An 18,017-nucleotide genomic window follows, 5' to 3' on the forward strand; every position below is an offset into this window, starting at 1 on the left:
TATCCCTCCATCGTCCACCTCTCCTTCTCCACTCTCTGCCTCCCTGAGACTAGTCAGTGTGCTTCATTAGTGCCTGGAGAGCTACCAGGATAACTACTTTTCTTATTGGGTCTTTCTGACTTAGAATCTACTTATAAATTGCCACTATCTGCCTGGGAGGGCTTGTTAGACACATCCTTAGGGTCAAGTAAAAAGCCCAATTTCAGCACAGTGTAGTTGCGAGCTGCCTCTTCTATTTGCTTGCAGCCATTAAGTGGGGCATTTTGGGGTAAAGCTTGGTATTTCGGTAGCAGGCAGATCTTGGCTGAGCGTGGTCCTGCTCACACTACAGCTCCCGTCACACCCGAGGACCATTTTTTGCATTTGTTGCCCAACGAGTGTGGTTTTGCACTGTGCAAACTTGCCCCTAACCACTGCCTGCAAGAGGACAGCTTTGTTTCATATGGCCGCTTGCAAAGACAGCAGTAGGGAGCAGACGGGTAACGCTCAGTGTTTGAGACTCTCTGACCCGTCTTTCCTGGGGGGAATCACCAGGATAAATTGCTGAGTGCCTCTCTCATCTCCCCCTCCTCTCTGCAGGGATGTGGCGTACAGTGACCAAAAGCTGCAGGATTGTGTATGAAATGGCCACAGTCACCTCTGAAAACACTGATGAATTCTACAAGCCTGGGATTCCCCACATGGGGACAGTAACGGGGGGGCCCCTGCACCCTGCAGGGCTCCCCCTGCACCCTGCTCCACACAATCCCTCTCCCTCTGACCCCCAACCCTGCTATCCCACCCCTGCCCTCTGCCCCACAGCTGCAGCCCAGACTGGGGCATTTCCCCTTCCCTCCCGGTGCAGATGATGCTGAGGGGAACCAATGGCTCTGCCCTGAAGAAGAAGGAGTTCCTGCTTGTGGTTAATGCTAGAGGAGAAACGCAAAGAAAAACCCTGCTCACGGATGGATCGGGGAGAACCTCCTTCGAGCTGGACACCTCCGGTTGGAATTACAAGGTCTTCCTGCACGTAAGTGACCCATGTCCCACACCCCTCAGGCACCCTGGATTTGGTAAAGATTACAGAGGTTTTCTTACACAAAATCTTCCAGCCTCCCCTTGACCCCATTTGGTCTTTTTGCACCCACAGCATCCTATGGTAAAGAGCTCCATGTATTTATTAGCCCTGTTTAATACCTTGATTGCCCGTCGGACCCTACAGACCCCAGTACCCTTCCTGCTCCCCCTGCGCTGGGAAAAGGGGCTACTCTCACTTTTGATGCATTCTGCAAGTTCATCCTCTAATTCCTTCTCTCTGCCTTATTGTTTTCATACTTCACTGACAAATTTCAGGACCCTTTCTTCCTTCACCATCTGGGCGCAAGATCAGATAGTTGTGGGATGCTTTTTCAGTTCCTACCATCTGCCCACACGTGCTGCTTAGCCGTGCCTGCCTCCTCTTGCCATCCACTGGCTACCCCTTTGAGTGTCCTTTGGACAAGCCCCGTGGTGGCATGCAGCTCTATTTTTTGGGTGCTGAGCGCAGCTGGATTGCGTTTCTTGGCATGCTCCTCAGGGATGTCACAGCAAAGCGCGTGGCAGTTGCAGCTGCAGAATGGCTTTCCACCCCTACCGTGCTCTGCTGCTGAGCTGATCTTTGCGGTTGAAAGCCTTGATTTCCACCCCTCAGGGTGAGCTCAGGGATGACCCTCCAGCCTTGGAGCATCAAGGCAAGAAATATCTCAACTACCAAAGTGTCACTCGCTACCTGTGTCCCTTCTCTTCGGACAGCAAAAGGTTCCTGAAGATCTGCAGGGTGGAAAAGAAGCTGCCCTGTGGCGAGCCCCAGCAGCTCAGGGTGGATTACTTGTCTGATGAGAAAGCTACGGGGATCGAGCTGCAGAGCCTGGATGTGGTCTTCCTGGTGAGCCTTCACCTGGGGAGAGATGGGAGTCTGCATGAAGGGCAGAGCTCAGGGGAGGAGAATGAGGCTGTCTGGGGTGTGGGGTTAAGCCTTCCCCTCCAGCAGAAGCCATCTCCAGCCAGCCCTGGGCAGGTACTCTTAAGTTCAGGACTTGGGGATGGACCTTGGAGCTGTCAGGTCTTGGGGCACCATTTCCATCCCTCCTGCAGGATGCAGCTCTAATAGTCTCTCCCTGAGCATCCTCCATGGCCTCCCCTCATCTGCTTGTGCTGGTTCCCCGCTCAGCATTGGTTTCATTGTTCCCATCTCCGCCTCTGTAGGTCCTGGCCAAGGGGACCATTGCCTCCGTCCTCAGGAAAGAGCTGCCTGCAGAGGCTGGTAGGTCCCAAGGCACGGACGGGCTGTGCAGGGCTCTGCTTTCCGTGCCTGGTCCTCACCTCCCTTCCTTTCCCATGGCCCAGGGCTGAGAGGCTCCTTCTCCCCGGAGCTGCCCATCGGCCCCGAGCTGGCGCCCATGGCCAAGGTGCTGGGCTATGTGGTGCTGCCCGACGGTGAGATGGTGGCTGACAGCACCGAGCTCAAGGTGGCCAAGCGCTTCCCTGGCAAGGTGAGCGGGGGCTGCTGGAGTCGGGGGAGTTGCTGCCGGGCTCGGTGGGGAGATGTGGGCACTGAGCCTCGCTCTTCAGCAGAGCCTTTCCTCGTCCCCTGCAACTGGCTGGTCCCAGACACTCCTTTCGGGGGGGGTTTCCTTCCTCTCCCGTTCCTGTTGCTGCTGCTGCAAACCACCTCCTGGCTTTGATCGCAGTCCTCACTCTCCATCCTCCGCTGGCGTTTGGGGTCAGGCTGTGGCACAGAGGTCCCTCCTGGGGCCAGCTCCCCTCTCCCCTAACCCAAAGGTTTCCCCTCTCTCCAGGTGAATCTGTCCTTCTCAGAGCAGAGGGCTCTGGTGGGCTCACGGCTCCGCCTGAAGGTGCAGGCTGCCCCGGGGACACTGTGCTCTGTCTATGCCATGGATCAACGTATGCAGTCCTCCGGTCCCAAGGGCAAGCTCAACCCCAGCATGGTGAGTCTGGAGTAACCTCAGTGCTGGGCTGGTCCTGGGCTGGACTGGAGTCGCTGCTGGGGCATGGGGACAGCAGTTTCTTTCCACTGTCACCCATTTTAGGGGAAGACGGTAGGGACCTTGGGGGAGCTGCCCCTGCAGGATGAATGCCGGGTGTGCGGAAGCCCCCCAGCGAGCCCCTGCCACCACCCACAGACTTTGGGGCTTTGCAGGGGAGATCGTGCATCGCTGACCGGGGGCGCTGAGCCACAGAATTGCCACGCGATGCCTCCTGGGGTGGAAATCTTGAAAACAGGGTGTGGGCAGTGGGAAGCATCCCCTGCTCTTGGGGAGAAGAGAGATGTGGCAGTGATGAGTCCCAGCGGAGGGGCCAGGGCTGGTGCAGGGCATGCCCGGGGAGGTGCAGAAGCTACGGGGCGATGCCAGGGGCAAAAGGGGTTGGAGCTGGGCCAGGAGCATTTCATGTCTTTCTCACCCAAAGTTCACATGTTCGGTTTAGGTCTACAACTTACTGCCAACATTTTCTGAAGACACCTATCCTTTTGAAGTTGAAGAACCTGATTTACTTCACTGTTGGATAAACGGGTTCGGAGGTGCGACAGCAGCCCTTCCAGCCATCAACTGTTTTGACGTGCCAGGAAATAGCTGGAGAGGCTGCCGCTGCAGCCTGTGGCAGAGGGAGGCACCCGTGTCTGACATCCAGCCAGGCTCCTACAGCCTGGTTAAGGTATGAGCCCTCCAGCCCTACCTCACACTCCTCTTCCTCCCAGGAAGGATTACTCAGGGTGCTGGGGGCACCCGGTCCCCCACCCAGCCCATGTCTGCGCTCACCAACCATGCTCTTACGTCGTCCAAATAACATGCCCTGCCCCTCGCTTCGCCAGCCCGGGACAGACATGTGAAATGCATCTGTCAGTCCAGGCACAGCAGCATTTCACAGGGACAGGACTAAGCTCTGCTCTTCCCATCACAAATCTGGGCTTGGAGTAAACAGCATAGGTTGGTCTGGCATTCCCCTGCTTTTTTGGGGGTGCGTGTCTCCCACTGGCAGCAAACCCAGGGGTCGGGGCTGTTTGGGAATGGAGCGGGCAAAGCAGATCCACCAGATCCTTCCCAACTGTCCCTGGTGCAGCAGCTTCCCCTGGCACAGATATTCCTCTCCTGCACTCCCGTTGCAGCGTGGCAGGGGGGTCCTGATCTTCAGGAGCTCTGTTCTGGCATGGGGCTTTAAGTGCATGTTGATTCCTTGCTTCAGAGAGGGATGGAAAGGCGTTTGGGTATCTCTGGGCTTCAGCGTGGTGCTATTCTCTCTCACGTGTCATGTTTCAGGATGCAGGTTTGAAAACTGTCACGGGCGCTCAGCTGGGCTGTGCACCAAACATCCAGTTCCAAAGCTACCAAAGCCCTTTATACATCCAAGGTGAGTGGAGAGAATCTGTAACAGGCTCCATGCTGGCTGCAGAAGGACGGGTGGGGACAGCCTGCCTCTTTCCATCCTTTCCGGCGGCACGTTCAAGTTGTGCCCCTGTCTGCAGGAGCGGGACTGGAGGGTGATGAGCAGGCGGGTGTCATGCAGGACACAGGATGGATTTCTTGGGGACACGGCTGTGGGAGCTGGTCCCCGTGGGGTGTGTAAGGAGCCCCAGCAGACTTCAAGCCAGGGGACTGCCCTTATTCCATCAGCTTCACCTCTGGGTGCAGCACCTGGACCTCAGGTTCAGTGTCCATGTATCCAGGAGTGACACTGAGACATGTCCAGCCCCTTCCCTTGGACCTCAGCACCGATCCCAGGAGAGACCGGGGCAATCTGTCCTGTAGGCAGGAGATGCCTCTGCCCATCTCCAAGTGTGTGATGGCCACCAGTGGTCCCCAGGACCTAGAGGAAGTGTGTTGGTAAAAGGTAAGAGCACCTCTGCCCATCTCCAAGCGTGTGATGGCCACCAATGGTCCCCAGGACCTAGAGGAAGTGTGTTGGCATGCTCCTTCTGCTGGCTCTGCCCATCAGACCCAGCCTGCAAGGTCTGTCCACCTTCTACCGCCCTGCAGGGAGGGGAACTCTGCGGAGGTGCCGGTGCCCGATGCCGTCACCAAGTGGGAAGCCGGGATGTTCTGCACATCCCTGTTGGGCTTGGGGCTGGCCCCTGCCATCACCCTCACGACCTTCAAGCCCTTCTTCGTGGAGCTGGCGCTGCCCTATGCTGTGGTCTGCCACGAAACCTTCACCCTCGTGGCCACCATCATCAACTACCTGCGGCAGTGCCTGCGGGTGAGTGGGGGTGGAGAGGGGGCCCTGGGTCTGGGGTCCAGCGGGGGCTGATGGAGCCATGGCCGTGGTCCAGCAGCTTTGGGTGACACTGGTGGAGTCGGCAGAGCTGGAGGTATTGGTGGGCACAGACGGGGCGTACAGAGGCTGTGTCTGTGAAGACGAAGAGAGGACCTTCCAGTGGAGTGTGTGAGCCACCAGCCTGGGTACGGAGGGGACAGCAAAGGGCTGGGGAGGGGGGAGGAGAACCCAGCAGTGAGACTCCTTGCAAAACTCCTCTTTGTCACTGCTTTTCTGATCCTTTCCTCCCCCTCCCAGCTCCCTCTCCCCTCCCCTCTCTCCCCTTTCTCTTGTCTACTCTCCAGCCTCTTCCCTCCATTTCCTGGTCCCGTTGCACCCATTGCACCCTCCTCCTTCCCTGGCTCCCCAGGATGGCTCTGAGCTGGAGCCAGCCCCTGAGGCAGTGTCACAGCGATGTCCCACATCTGCCTCTGCAGGGGAGGTGAATGTCACCGTCATCGCCAAGGCCCTGCGCTCCGAGAAGCTCTGTGGCACCGAGATGTCCGTGGTGCCAGCCCAGGGGCACGTGGACACTGAGACAAAACTCCTGACGGTGCAGGTGAGCAGAGTGAGGCGGGCGTGGACACTGAGACAAAACTGACGGTGCAGGTGAGCAGAGTGAGGCGGTGGGCTTGCACCGTCCTCTCGCCGGGAGCAGAGCTGCACCCAAAGCAGTTGCCCCCAGAGCGGACCAGAGCATCTCCCCATCCCTCGGCCAGGCTGGACGGTGCCTGTGGGCGCTGCAAGGTGCGGGGAGAGCACCAGCACCCAGAGCAAGGGGAAAGTCTGTGTCCATGCTTAGGTACCATCAGTGGGATGGTGCCTTCCCTTCCCTTTTGGGGTGAGATTGGTAGATTTGAGGCCGCTGGCTGTGTGATGTTCAGTTTGCTCCCCTCATCACACTGTGCACGGGGCTGCTCCAAGGACAGCCTGGCTTGGCCCGGGTGGCCCTAAGCTCTCCTGGCCCATCAGAGCCGATGGGCTGCTGGTGGGGACGAGTTCCAGGTGGGGCATTTGTCAGAGGGGAGGCATTTCTGGGACAGAGAAGGGCAGGCTGACTCTGATCCTGGACTCATACATGCTGTATTCCTGGTTTTAAAGCCTCCAAGACTGATGTGAAGGAAAATTGCAGCTGCCTGGCTGTCCCTCTGCTCCTGACCCCGTCGTACCCCACCAGACAGCCACGGTCTCGAGGGCTGGCAGCCTTTTCCCATCCCTTCGTCCCCTTCATCTGACCCGGCAGGAACCTGCAGCAACATGGTTGAGACGAGGACTCCGAAACCCAGCCCCTCTCCCCAGCAGCTCTGCCATCCCATGGGGGTCAGGTGCTGCCCACCGTGGAGTCGTGGTTTCCCTTGAGCTGATGCCAGTGCAATCCCTCAGAGAGGGGACCAGGGCAGGTGAGCTGACCCTGGACTGACAAAAAGCCTTGGGAGATGAGTACAAGCCTGATGGCTGGGCGTGGAAAGGATGCTCAGGGTTGCCCTGAGTGCAGCCCTGTCCCCGTCCCTGCTCAGCCAGGCTGAAAAATGAAGAAAAATGCAAGTGGGATAAGGGAAGTGGAAGCAGCAAAATGTTTTTCTTGCAAAAAAGCTCCCTTTCTTCAGGCCCTTTCCCACCATCCCCGACCAAAGCCAGCCCTGTGTCCCAAAACACACTTTGTGTTAGGGGCTCAGCGTTCCTGTCCATCTTAATGATGTGCAAGAGGGGCCGTGCCTTCACTTTGCTGAATAAAAAGCTGAGACCAATCCAGAGAGAGCGTTCATTGCACGGGCAGCAAAGCAGCAGAAGAAACAGCACAACGTGGGGTCAGTGGTGCCTGTTCAGGAGTGGCTGGGGGACAACGCACTCTGGCTCCTGCTCCAAAGTCACCAGCAGCACCGAATGACAGATCCTCCGTGCAATGTTTCCGCTCGGCAGCCCCACAGGCACCGATCGGAGAGGCAGAGGCCCCCCCTGCTCCTGAACCAATCCCCTCTTGGCCACGCTGCTCGTGGCCCCCACTGCATCCTGCCCCGTGCCCTGAAGGGCTCAGTGTGCCGATGACCCCGGCTCCTTGTCATGTTGAACCGTCCCTGGGATGCCTGTCAGGGCGCTGACCCATGCCCACATCTTGGGGTGGCAGGATGGTCTCAGGGCTTTGCTCCAGCCTCGCGTCCCTGGGGGTGGTGGGGACCAGCCTCCTCCGGACACCGACACCGTGTGGGGCTGCTCCCAAAGGGCAGGGAGGTGAGCACAGGACTGTATCCAGCAATACTCAAGCAGGGCAGGCATGGGGACAGCAGTCGTGGTCAGCCGAGAGCCCACGGGAAAGAGGTCAGCCCCATCCATGGCTTCCCGCAGCACTGCCTCTACCTCTCCCCATGTACCCAAGGGGAAGGGGACTGCAAAACCCCAGAGCAGGGGGTGCACTCCGGACACCGTGTGGCTGTCATGGAGCTGCCTCAACTTTCCTAAATTCCCACCAGGACAGAAAGAGGCAGCTCAGCCCATGCCCCAGCTGGTGTCCGGCTCCCAGGCACGGTGCACAGAGGAATGAGAAAGGGTGGAGCTGGCACGACAAGCCCAACGCTGTCCTGCTCCTGTGCCCATAACTGATGTGATGAAATTGGAGGAAACTGGGCAAAAAGACAGCCTGAGACCTGCGATCAGCCCAAAGAGCTGCTGTTTGGCTAAATCTGAAATACCTGGAAACAAGCCCTTCTGAGAAATCGCCACCAGCTCACAGACTGTTCTCGTGATGTGCTGCCTACTTTGATTTGGGGAACTCGTTCCCACTCCCTCCTGCCATCATTTCCCGGCAAACCAGTGTGTCCTGCCCCCTGGTTTTGAACCTCTGTAGCCTATGGGAACCTTTCCTCAAATTGCAAAAATCCATCAGAGCCTTGAACCCTGGAGGCTGTGGGCAGATGGTAAACATTGCCTTGGCTATGTCTGCAGGTCCACGCTGGATCCCTCTGCCAACCCTTGTTTTTTCGCTGGATGGAAAGCAAAGATCTCATTTCAGAGCCTGCAGCAGAGCAGACGCAGGTCTACAGCAATCCAACACCTGGAGAAGGAGGCTGTGGCCATCCCTGACGTCCGCTTGCAGCTGGAGACATGAGGTCCCCAGCTGCCCTGCCCGTCCTGCTGCTCCTCATCCTGCCCCTCACAGCTGGGGCGTCTGCAGCACTGTAAGCCCTCTCTGTGTCTGTCTGTCTGTCCGTGCCTGGTGGGAGGGCATTTAGTCTTGGCTCCTTGACAGTACGTAGTGGGAGCTAATCCCTCCCGTGCATGTGATTGTTGGCCAGGGTGGAAATGGTCGGGCTGGTGGGTTGTCCCTATCCATGAGCATCGAGGACTTGGCACCCTGGGGCTGCTGGGGCTGGTGGCTCTGGGACGGTTTATTGTAGGTGCTGCCTCACTTGCAGCTGCTGTGTGAGCAGAGCCTTTGCTTTGCTGAGCTGAGAAGTCAAGGGGAGCCCAGAAGCAGAGCGGGGAGGCTGGGGGAGGTGGCTCTGCACCCCGGCACAGGTTTCTGTGCACCCAGGAGCTCTTCAAGACCTCCGTGGGGTCTGTACCGGGATGTGCCTCATCCCTATGCCTCTCATGTCAGCACTTCTCCTTGCCAGGAGTTATGTGGTCACGTCCCCAGCTGTGATCTACCACCCACACACAGCGACGCTGTGGGTCCATCTCAGTGGCCTCCACGAGCCCGTCCAGGTGACCGTCCAGCTGCAGAGAGCAGACAGGACCCATAACGTCACCCTGCTGGAGAGGAAGGTCCAGGAGCCTCATCTGTACCTGAACATCACCTTCCCCGTGTCACTCCATGCACGGCCGTAAGCGTGGAGGGGGATGCCCTAGGCACTCCGCTGTCTCCAGGCAGAGCAGTTTCCACCAGCTCCCCTGAGCGTGGGGCTGTGGTCCTACGTGGGGCTGGGAGCAGGTGTGACTTCCCTGTCTTTTGGTAGGGTCTCATCCCCCCCCCAGGCAAAACGACTCTAGGCTCAGCCCAGTTATTCGGTGGCTGAAATAATCCCCAGGTAGCAGACCTGCAGACTAGGACAGGGTGTTGGGGGGACATTTCTTCCCAGCCCCTGGCTTGGAGAAGGTGTCCCTGTGGGTGGGGAGTGCTGTGGGTCACTTGGAGTGAGCAGAACATCCTGGCCATGGCATATCCCTTGTCCTCACCCGGTGCCTGGTGTTTCCCCTGGCAGGCTCCAGCTCCTGCCAAAGGGAAGGAGGAAATCGTAAACCTGCACATCTCAATCCAGGGAGACTCCCTGGATGTCTCCAAGAAGAAGAAGGTGATGCTGAGAGCCCTGGAGCCTGGGATCTTCATATAGACAGACAAGGCTGTCTACAAGCCTGGGCAGCAAGGTGAGGGGGGCAGGATGGACCACCCTGCTCTGGGCTGAAGGACCTGGTGGGAGAGGGGTGCAGGAGGCTCAGCCTTGCTCCTACGCTGCATGGAAATAGGAGGGCTCATCCTGGGATGCACTGGGACCCACAGCACTGGCCCAGGGCAATGCCAGGACATGCTGGCAGCGCTGGAGGCTGTGCTGCTTGGGGGGCAGTGCCCCACTGCAGGGCTCAGGGTGGATTTCCATCCACCTTCCCTATGGGGAACCCCCCTCCCTGCGGATGCACCCACCACTCACTCCTGCATCCCCGTTTGCTCTTTCCAGTGAAGTTTCGAATTGTCTCTGGATAAAGACTTCACTCCCAGCAATAAGAAGGTGAGAGCAGGACTGGGGAAGGGGGGAGGCGACAGGGCTCCTCTGCACTGCCCTCCTACAGTCTCGGCAAGCCGTGAGAGAGCTGTGGGAGTCAGCCAGTGCCTTTCCCCTTGGGAATCCTGCCCCAGCCAACTCTGCCTGGGTGTCTGTGTTCCCCAGGGGCAGGGATGCCCTGTGCTGTTCACGCAGGCTTCAGCAGGCTAAGGAAAGAGAAAGCAGAGTTGCACGTGTGACATGGGAACGTACCCACTTAAACTTTCGGTTAGGGATGTAGTGATGGCAAGTGGGAAGCAGGGAAAGTGCTATTGATATCCATCAAGTCATCAGACGCCAGGATTGCAGGTGAGTTTAGTCTCTGGCACCCTCCAGCAATCATCTGGGTCTCTGGAAGTGCAGGAGGTTCCCAGATGAAATGGTTGCTGGCTTCTTGCGAAGGCACTAGGAGATGCCACATCTCCATGCCATGCTGGCAGTGCCCTCGGCTTATCCCAGCTAGAGCTGCCCACAGGCTCAAAATCAATCCCAAAGCAAACCGAAAGGTTGGAAGTTCGCAGCATCCCACAAATAATCCTCACTCTACTCCGTCCACAGCTCCATAGGTGTCCCCACCCTGGTGAGGCCCCAAGGAAGGCTTTGAATTTCTCCTCTAACCACCTTCTCTTTCCCTGCAGCTACCCTTTGTGTTCCTGAAGGTCAGTCTGAGAGATGGAGGGAGGTTCCTGGGCAGTGTGGGCTTGGGAAGGCAGCGTGGCTGGGAGAGGAGAAGCATAACGCAGCCATGGGCTGTTTTATCACGGGGTGCTGGGGTCCCCGGGTGCTGATGCCGCGTGTCCCTGTGTGCAGGATCCCAACGGGAACCGCATCGCGCAGTGGCAGGAGGTGAGCCCACAGCAGGGCATCGTGGACCTGTCCCTCCCGCTGGCTGCAGAGCTGGCCCTGGGCACGCACATCATCGAGGTGGAGGGGAAGAGACGCTCCTTCAGCATGGAGGAATATGGTATGTGGGGACTGGGAGGTGCACGGGGGGTGGGAGCCCCACCTCAGCATGTCCCTGTGGGCAGCATGTCTTTGCCCCCCTGGCCACCCAGGCACCGTTGCTCTTGTCCTGGGAGCGACAACCCCCTCTCCTTTTGCTTCTCCATCAGTGCTGCCCAAGTTGGAGATGACCATTGATCTCCCCGCTGTGGTGCTGGAGAAGGACAAGAAGTTCCAGATGGAGATTTGTGGACGGTGAGCCTGAAACAGGCTACGCCGGGAAGAGGGAGGGGATGGGGGGATCTGACATGATGTGGCCCATCAGGCACACCCTCACCACCCTCCACCCAACAGGTACACCTACGGGAAGCCCGTCCAGGAGAAGGTCCAGGCCAGCTTGTGCCAGCCTTTCAGGCACATGAGGATCCTGCACGGACTTCACGGTGTCCCCCAGAAAGAGATGAACTGCCTCGAGGTTGGCGGGCAGGTGAGCACTGCCAGGGAGTGTGGGTGCCACTGGGACAGCCCCTTCCCGGGACTGCTGCTGATGGGGTTGACTGTCCCTCCAGACCGAGAAGAACGGCTGCTTTTCAACAGAGGTTTTGTTGACTGCCTTCAGCCTGACCAGCTCCACGTACCAGAAGCAAGTCCAAGTCCAGGCATCACTGGTGGAGGACGGGACAGGTAGGGACGGCGGTGTTCTCCTGCTTGGGAATGGGCATCGCTGCTGGTGCATGGTTTTGCATTCATCCCCGTGTGCACCCAAATGCACGTGGCACGGGGGTATTGGTCTTCTCCGGGGAAGCCCAAAAGCAACACTGTGATTTAGAGGTGCACGTGTGCAAGGACCAGGCAGGGATGTGAGCCAGGTCAGCCAGGCAATACTTCTAATTCTGACCAGAGAAATGGTCGGGAGGCAAAAACACTTCTCCAAGATCCAACAACTCTCCCGATGCTATGGCTAGCAGCGAGTCGAGTCCTTGCGACACAGAGCAGTGGTTTCACCCAGCCTGGTGGTGTGGCTTCGTTCTTCGAGATAATCCACCTCACCCACCACCTCGGTCCCACCAGAAATGACTGCCAGTGGCTTTGCTTTAGAAAAAAAGAAGACGACCAGGAGTTGTCCCAGGCCCACCGGCACTGAGGTGGCCCTGCATCGTGGCGCTTTTGTGAAGCACCTTTTGTGAAGTCTCTGAAGCCAGCTGTGCCTTGGCTTTAGGTCTAAAACATGCCGTAGAGGTTTTGCTCCTCTTGCAGGAGGTGCGAGCTGTGCTCGAAGCTGCCACCTGCAGAGGGAAAGCCTAAAATGTCCAGGGACATTTTCTGCACTGCGACGGGGGAGCTGGCAGCAGCTAACCTGTGCCCTGTGTCCCCGCAACACCCTCCGCTCCCCACTCCTTCTCCACAGGGCTGGAGAAGGTGAAAAACACCAAGAGCTGTAAGATTTTACCTGAAATCCTCACTGTCACCTTCGAAAACACCTGTGATTTCTAGAAGCCCGGCATCCTCTACACTGGGACGGTAATGGGGGAGTCCCCGCACCCCGCAGGGCTCCCCTGCACCCTGCTGCACACAATCCGGGCCCCACTGACCCCCAACCCCGCTCTCCCACCCCTGCCCTCTGCCCCATGCCTGCAGCCCAATCTGGGGCATCTCCCCTTCCCTCCTGGTGCAGATGCTGCTGAAGGGAGCCAACGGCGCTGTGCTGCCGCAGAAGCAGCTCTTGCTCATCGTTAGCCAGCAAGGAAAAGATATGAGACAGACCTTCCTGACAGACAGATCGGGGACAGCCTCCTTCGAGCTGGAGACCTCTGGTTGGAGTCGCACGGTCTCCCCGTATGTAAGTGACCCGTCTCCCACCCCTCGGGGGTCCCTGTGCTGCTTTCTCCAGTAGTACGGGGCTGTGCACCTCTCCAAGAGCTCTTGCTCATCGTTAGCCGGCAAGGAAAAGATATGAGACAGACCTTCCTGACAGACAGATCGGGGACAGCCTCCTTCGAGCTGGAGACCTCTGGTTGGAGTCGCACGGTCTCCCCGTATGTAAGTGACCCGTCTCCCACCCCTCGGGGGTCCCTGTGCTGCTTTCTCCAGTAGTACGGGGCTGTGCACCTCTCCAAGCCAAGAACCTGCATCAATGGTGCCCGGTGATGGGACCAGCACCTCATGGATTCTGGATGGCTTCACCACCTTGATTTCTACCTCCATCGCTCAGGGTCAAGTCAACGAGGCAGCTCACACCCAGAACAACGGCTCAACACTCATCCAGCAAAATGCCTACGCATACCTCAGCCCCTTCTTTTTGGCGAGCAGGAGCTTCCTGTGGATCCACCAGCTGGAGAGCGAGCTGCCCTGCGGCCAGCCCCAGCAGCTCTGGGTGGATTACATCTTCAGCAAGGAGGCCTTGGGACTCAGCTGGAGAGCCTGGATGCGGTCTTCCTGGTGACCCCCGGCCCGGGGAGGGAGGGCAGCAGGCATTAGGGCAGTTGTGCATGAAGGTCCACATCTACACTCATGTTCACGGTTGTGTCCCTGAGGACAAGACAATGAGCAATCTGTCCTGGCTAGACCGAGGGACCTACGCCTGTTAGTAGAGGTGTCTGCTGGCACTGTTGGACCTGCACGCCAATAGGAGATGTTGGGAGGGATGGAGACTGGGCAAGGTCAAAAACCATCCCAACATTCTCGCCCTTGGGTCCATCCTCCGTCAGGGCATTTTGGTTCCCCGCTCGGCATTGGTTTCATTGTTCCCATCTCCGCCTCTGTAGGTCCTGGCCAAGGGGACCATTGCCTCTGTCCTCAGGAAAGAGCTGCTGCAGAGGCTGGTAGGTCCCGAGGCACGGACGGGCTGTGCAGGGCTCTGCTTTCCGTGCCTGGTCCTCACCTCCCTTCCTTTCCCATGGCCCAGGGCTGAGACGCTCCTTCTCCCTGGAGCTGCCCATCGGCCCCGAGCTGGCGCCCATGGCCAAGGTGCTGGGCTATGTGGTGCTGCCCGACAGTGAGATGGTGGCTGACAGCGCCGAGCTCAAGGTGGCCAAGTGCTTCCCTGGCAAGGTGAGCGGAGGCTGCTGGAGATGGGGGAATCGCTCCGTGGCTTGTCCATAGCTGCATGCCCTGAGGTCCATCCTGCTCCAGATGTATGGCAGCGTCACAGTCTCTTTCACCCATGCCCTGATCCCCAAACCCTCGAGCCTGATTTTATCCTTGTCTAGAAGAGACCTTCATGTCTGTGGCTTGGTCCTGCTCCTCCATGGGAGATGGCTCCCCCTCCTGCCCTTGCCCCCTGATGCTACTTATGGAGGAGGAAAGTGGGATGGGTTTGGGGACAGGGTCCAAGCAGCCCTCGGGGTGCAGTGGGAGGACCGGGAGCAGGACAGCACCCAGCCCCGAGCCTGGGCTGCAGGCATGACCCTGGGGGACATGGCTGGTCCCTTCTTCTGACCGACTCTGATGCTGCTTCCCCACAGCCCGGGGGATCCTGGTGGAGAAGGCGCACAACTCCCTGCTCTGACAGGAAGGTAGGACTGGCCGGGGGTGTCTGGCAGTGCTGTGGGGACGTGCGGCAGGGACGCTTGGCCACTGGTAGCAAGGGCCACCAGGCCAGAGGAGCCAAGGACCAGGGTCCATAGACACTTTTGGCTGAGATGCCCCAACCCAGCCTTGAGCCCATGGAGGGTCAGAGCAGGAAGGGTGTGGGCGAGGGTGCTGTGGGGCCGGGCCGGGAGGAGCTGGGCATCCCCACTGTTGTTGCCCTCCATCCCCACAGTCGCTGAAGAAATGTCCCTGGAGGTTCCTGCAAACATCTTGGAGGGCTCCCAGCGAGCCCATGTCACCGTGATGGGTAAGGGACAGGTGGGGGACAGGGGACCACCTGGGGCAGGGAGGGTGCAGAGCTCCATGGCCCAAGCTCAGCAGGAGGTGGGACTGCCCAAAGCTAAGATGGGAAGGGATACGGGGTGCTGGTGGCAGGGGGACACAGCCGGTGATGGTGACCCCCATGTCCCCCCGGGACAGGCGACATCATGGGCAGTGCTCTGCAGAACCTGGACCACCTCTGGCCATGCCCTGTGGCTGCAGGGAGCAGAACATGGTCTGCTTCACCCCCAACATCTACATCCAGAAGTACCTGAAGAGCGGGCAGCTGCACCCCGACATCCGCGCCAAGGCGCAGGGCTTCCTGCAGAGCGGTGAGCGTCCCCGGTCCCCTCCTCTCCCTGCCTTGCTGCCAAGGGACACCACCGCCCCATATCCCCCCTCCTCATTTTCTACCTGCGCCCCGGGGCGGGTCTGGGCTCCAGGCTGCCTCTGGGGTCCCCTGAGGGTGTAAAGACCACCGTGTAAAGACTTGTCCCCATCTCCTCCCTGCAGGGTACCAGCGAGAGCTGCTCTACAAACACGATGACGGCTCTTACAGCGCGTTCGGGAAGAGCGATCCCAGGGGCAATACCCGGTGAGGGACTGCATGGGGCTCAGGCAGGCTGTGCAGCGGCATCCCTCTGGGGACCGGCCATCCTGGGGCTCCTCCTGCCACCAAGCGTACCCCAGCCCCAGTCTCCCATACCTCTGACATCTCTCTGCCTTGTAGGCTGACAGCATTTGTCCTCAAGTCCTTCGGGCAAGCCAGAGCCTACGTGGCCATCGAGGAGCGGCACATCATGGACGCACTGCGCTGGCTGCAGAAGCAGCAGCAGGAGACGGGCTGCTTCCGCAGCGTGGGGAAGCTCTTCAGCAACGTCCTGCAGGTGGGTTGGTGGGGTGGGGTGGGACACAGGGACACGTGGCCAGAGCTGGGTTGGCCCCAGCACGTCCCTGGTGTGTGGGGGATGTGCCGGTGGCACAGCATGGCCAGACCCATTCCCCCTGTCCCCTTTGCAGGGTGGCATCTCGGACAAGCTCTCATTGTCGGCTTATCGGTCAACTTATCTCGCTGTCGACGGTACTGCTGGAGCTGGGGCTGTCCCCAACGGTAAGGATGACCCCATCTTCCCCGGAGGCACTGGGGGGTGGGGACAGGTGCTGTGACAGGGGGTCTGGCTGCGCCAGGCCACGTCCTAGCCAGACCTGGGTGCAACTGGTCTCACTGGGCAGAACTGGGGTCTCTGAGCGATGCCCACGCCCGTGGGCTGGCTCCTGACTCCGGCCCCGTGCCAGGACCCGAAGGTGAGCTCAGCCCTGCAGTGCCTGGAGGCTTCGGCCACGGATGACCCCTACACGCAGGCACTGCTCGCCTACGTCTTTGCGCTGGTGGGGCGCGGGGAGCAGCAGCAAGCCCAGCTGCAGAGCCTGGCCCAGCACAGCGTCAGCGCAGGTACCACCTGGCGCAGATAGTGGCACCTCCGGGCAGTGCCACCCTCTGCCTGGGTCACCCCGTCCCACCCCCAGTCCCCCAGGACCCCAAGAGCAGGGGGGCTGAGCTCCCACCCCCTTCTCTCCCAGAGGAGCAGCTCTACTGGCAGAGGAAGGGGAAGGCTCTGCCCCCCTCGCAGCCCTCCTGGGCTGCCGCCGCACCGGCGGAGGTGGAGATGGCCGCCTACGTCCTCCTGGCCTACCTCTCCCAGCCCCAAGTGTCTTCTGCCGACCTGGGGACGGCTTCCCAAATCGTCCTCTGGCTTAGCAAGCAGCAAAACCCCTACGGGGACTTTGCCTCCACGCAGGTACCGGCACCAGGGTCCATGGGGCTGCTCCAAGCACCACCACCCCTATATCTGCAGTTAGGGGTGACCCTGACTCGGTGCTTTCTCCATGCCCAGGCCACCGTGGTGGCCCTGCAAGCCCTGGCCAAGTACACCGCCCTGACATACGGCGGCAACGGGGACTTCATGGTGACGGTGATGTCCCTGACGGGCACCGTGCAGGACTTTGTGCTGCACAACAGCAACCGGCTGCTGCTGCAGTGGGTGGCTCTGCATGAGCTGCTGGGGATGTGCGGGGTGCGAGCCCGCGGGCAGGGCTGCGCCCTGGGGCAGGTGGGTAGGGCCTGGGCTCCCCGTCCCCGTGCAGTGCATGCTCGGTGGCTCTAACCCTCCTGCATCACCCCAGGTGACCCTGCGCTATAACGTGCCATCCCCTCCGAGCACAGGGATGTTCGACCTCCGCGTAGAGACGGAGCCCGGGGAGCGCATGGGGGATGCCAGCGCCCGCTTCCACCTCCTCCTCTGGGCACGGTAGGGGCTGGGGCTGCCCCCTGGGTTTGGGGACAGCCAGGGGGAGGGCAGACCCCAACTCCACCCTGGGGCTCTGCCATTGCAGGTACACTGAGGAGCGTCCAACCACCAACATGGTTGTCATCAAGGCTAAGCTGCCATCTGGCTACATCCCAGACAAGAGCTCCATGGTGGAGGTGAGAAGACCCTGCTGTCCCCAGGACCCTCGCTGCCCCACTGGGGCACCCACCCTGCCACTGAGTCCCTACCCCTCAGGGGCAGCGGGACACGGAGGGGCACCCACTCGAGGTGCTGGCCCTGGCTGGGGCACCCACTGAGCAGCTGTTGCTCATCCTGAGCCATGTCCCTCCAGCTGAAGAGGCAGAAGCTGGTGAAGAAGGTGGAGGTGCAGCCCGACCAGGTGATGCACCCGACCAGGTAAACCCTGGACCAGGTGAGATGGGGCATGGGGACAGGAGCAGGACCCCTGCGTGCTGGGGCGTGGGGACGCTTCCCCATCGTGGACAGCTGCATCTCACCCTTGGGGTGTCTCCGTAGCTGACGAAGGAAGAGGAGACCTTCGCCTTCACTGCCATGCAGGACTTCCCAGTGAGGAACCTCCAGCTGGCCACAGTGACACTGTACGACTACTACGAAACGGGTGAGCCCTGCCGGGGACGTGGCCCCGGGGTGCCTTGCCCCACTGCCACGCCCTGCAGCCCCAATAGCTCAGAGGAAGTCTGGCTGAGCTTTCAGTTCACATTGACGAGCTTTGGCTCGTTAACGGGAGCAGCTCACCCTGAGCCCATTGGTCACCATCCTTCCCGCTGCAGGCGACCGCACGGATGCTGCCTACAGCGCGCCTTGCAGCTCAGGTAGGGGCCAAGCGTGA

The 18,017-nt window shown here is 59.8% G+C and overlaps 1 pseudogene; it reads left to right on the forward strand.

Moving 5' to 3' along the window:
- Window positions 1-8,271: 8,271 nt before the first annotated feature.
- LOC103906098 lies at window positions 8,272-18,017 on the forward strand (annotated as a pseudogene).

Source organism: Aptenodytes forsteri, unplaced genomic scaffold (assembly GCF_000699145.1).
Source record: "Aptenodytes forsteri isolate BGI_AS27 unplaced genomic scaffold, ASM69914v1 Scaffold249, whole genome shotgun sequence".
In the NCBI taxonomy this organism is placed as follows: domain Eukaryota; kingdom Metazoa; phylum Chordata; class Aves; order Sphenisciformes; family Spheniscidae; genus Aptenodytes; species Aptenodytes forsteri.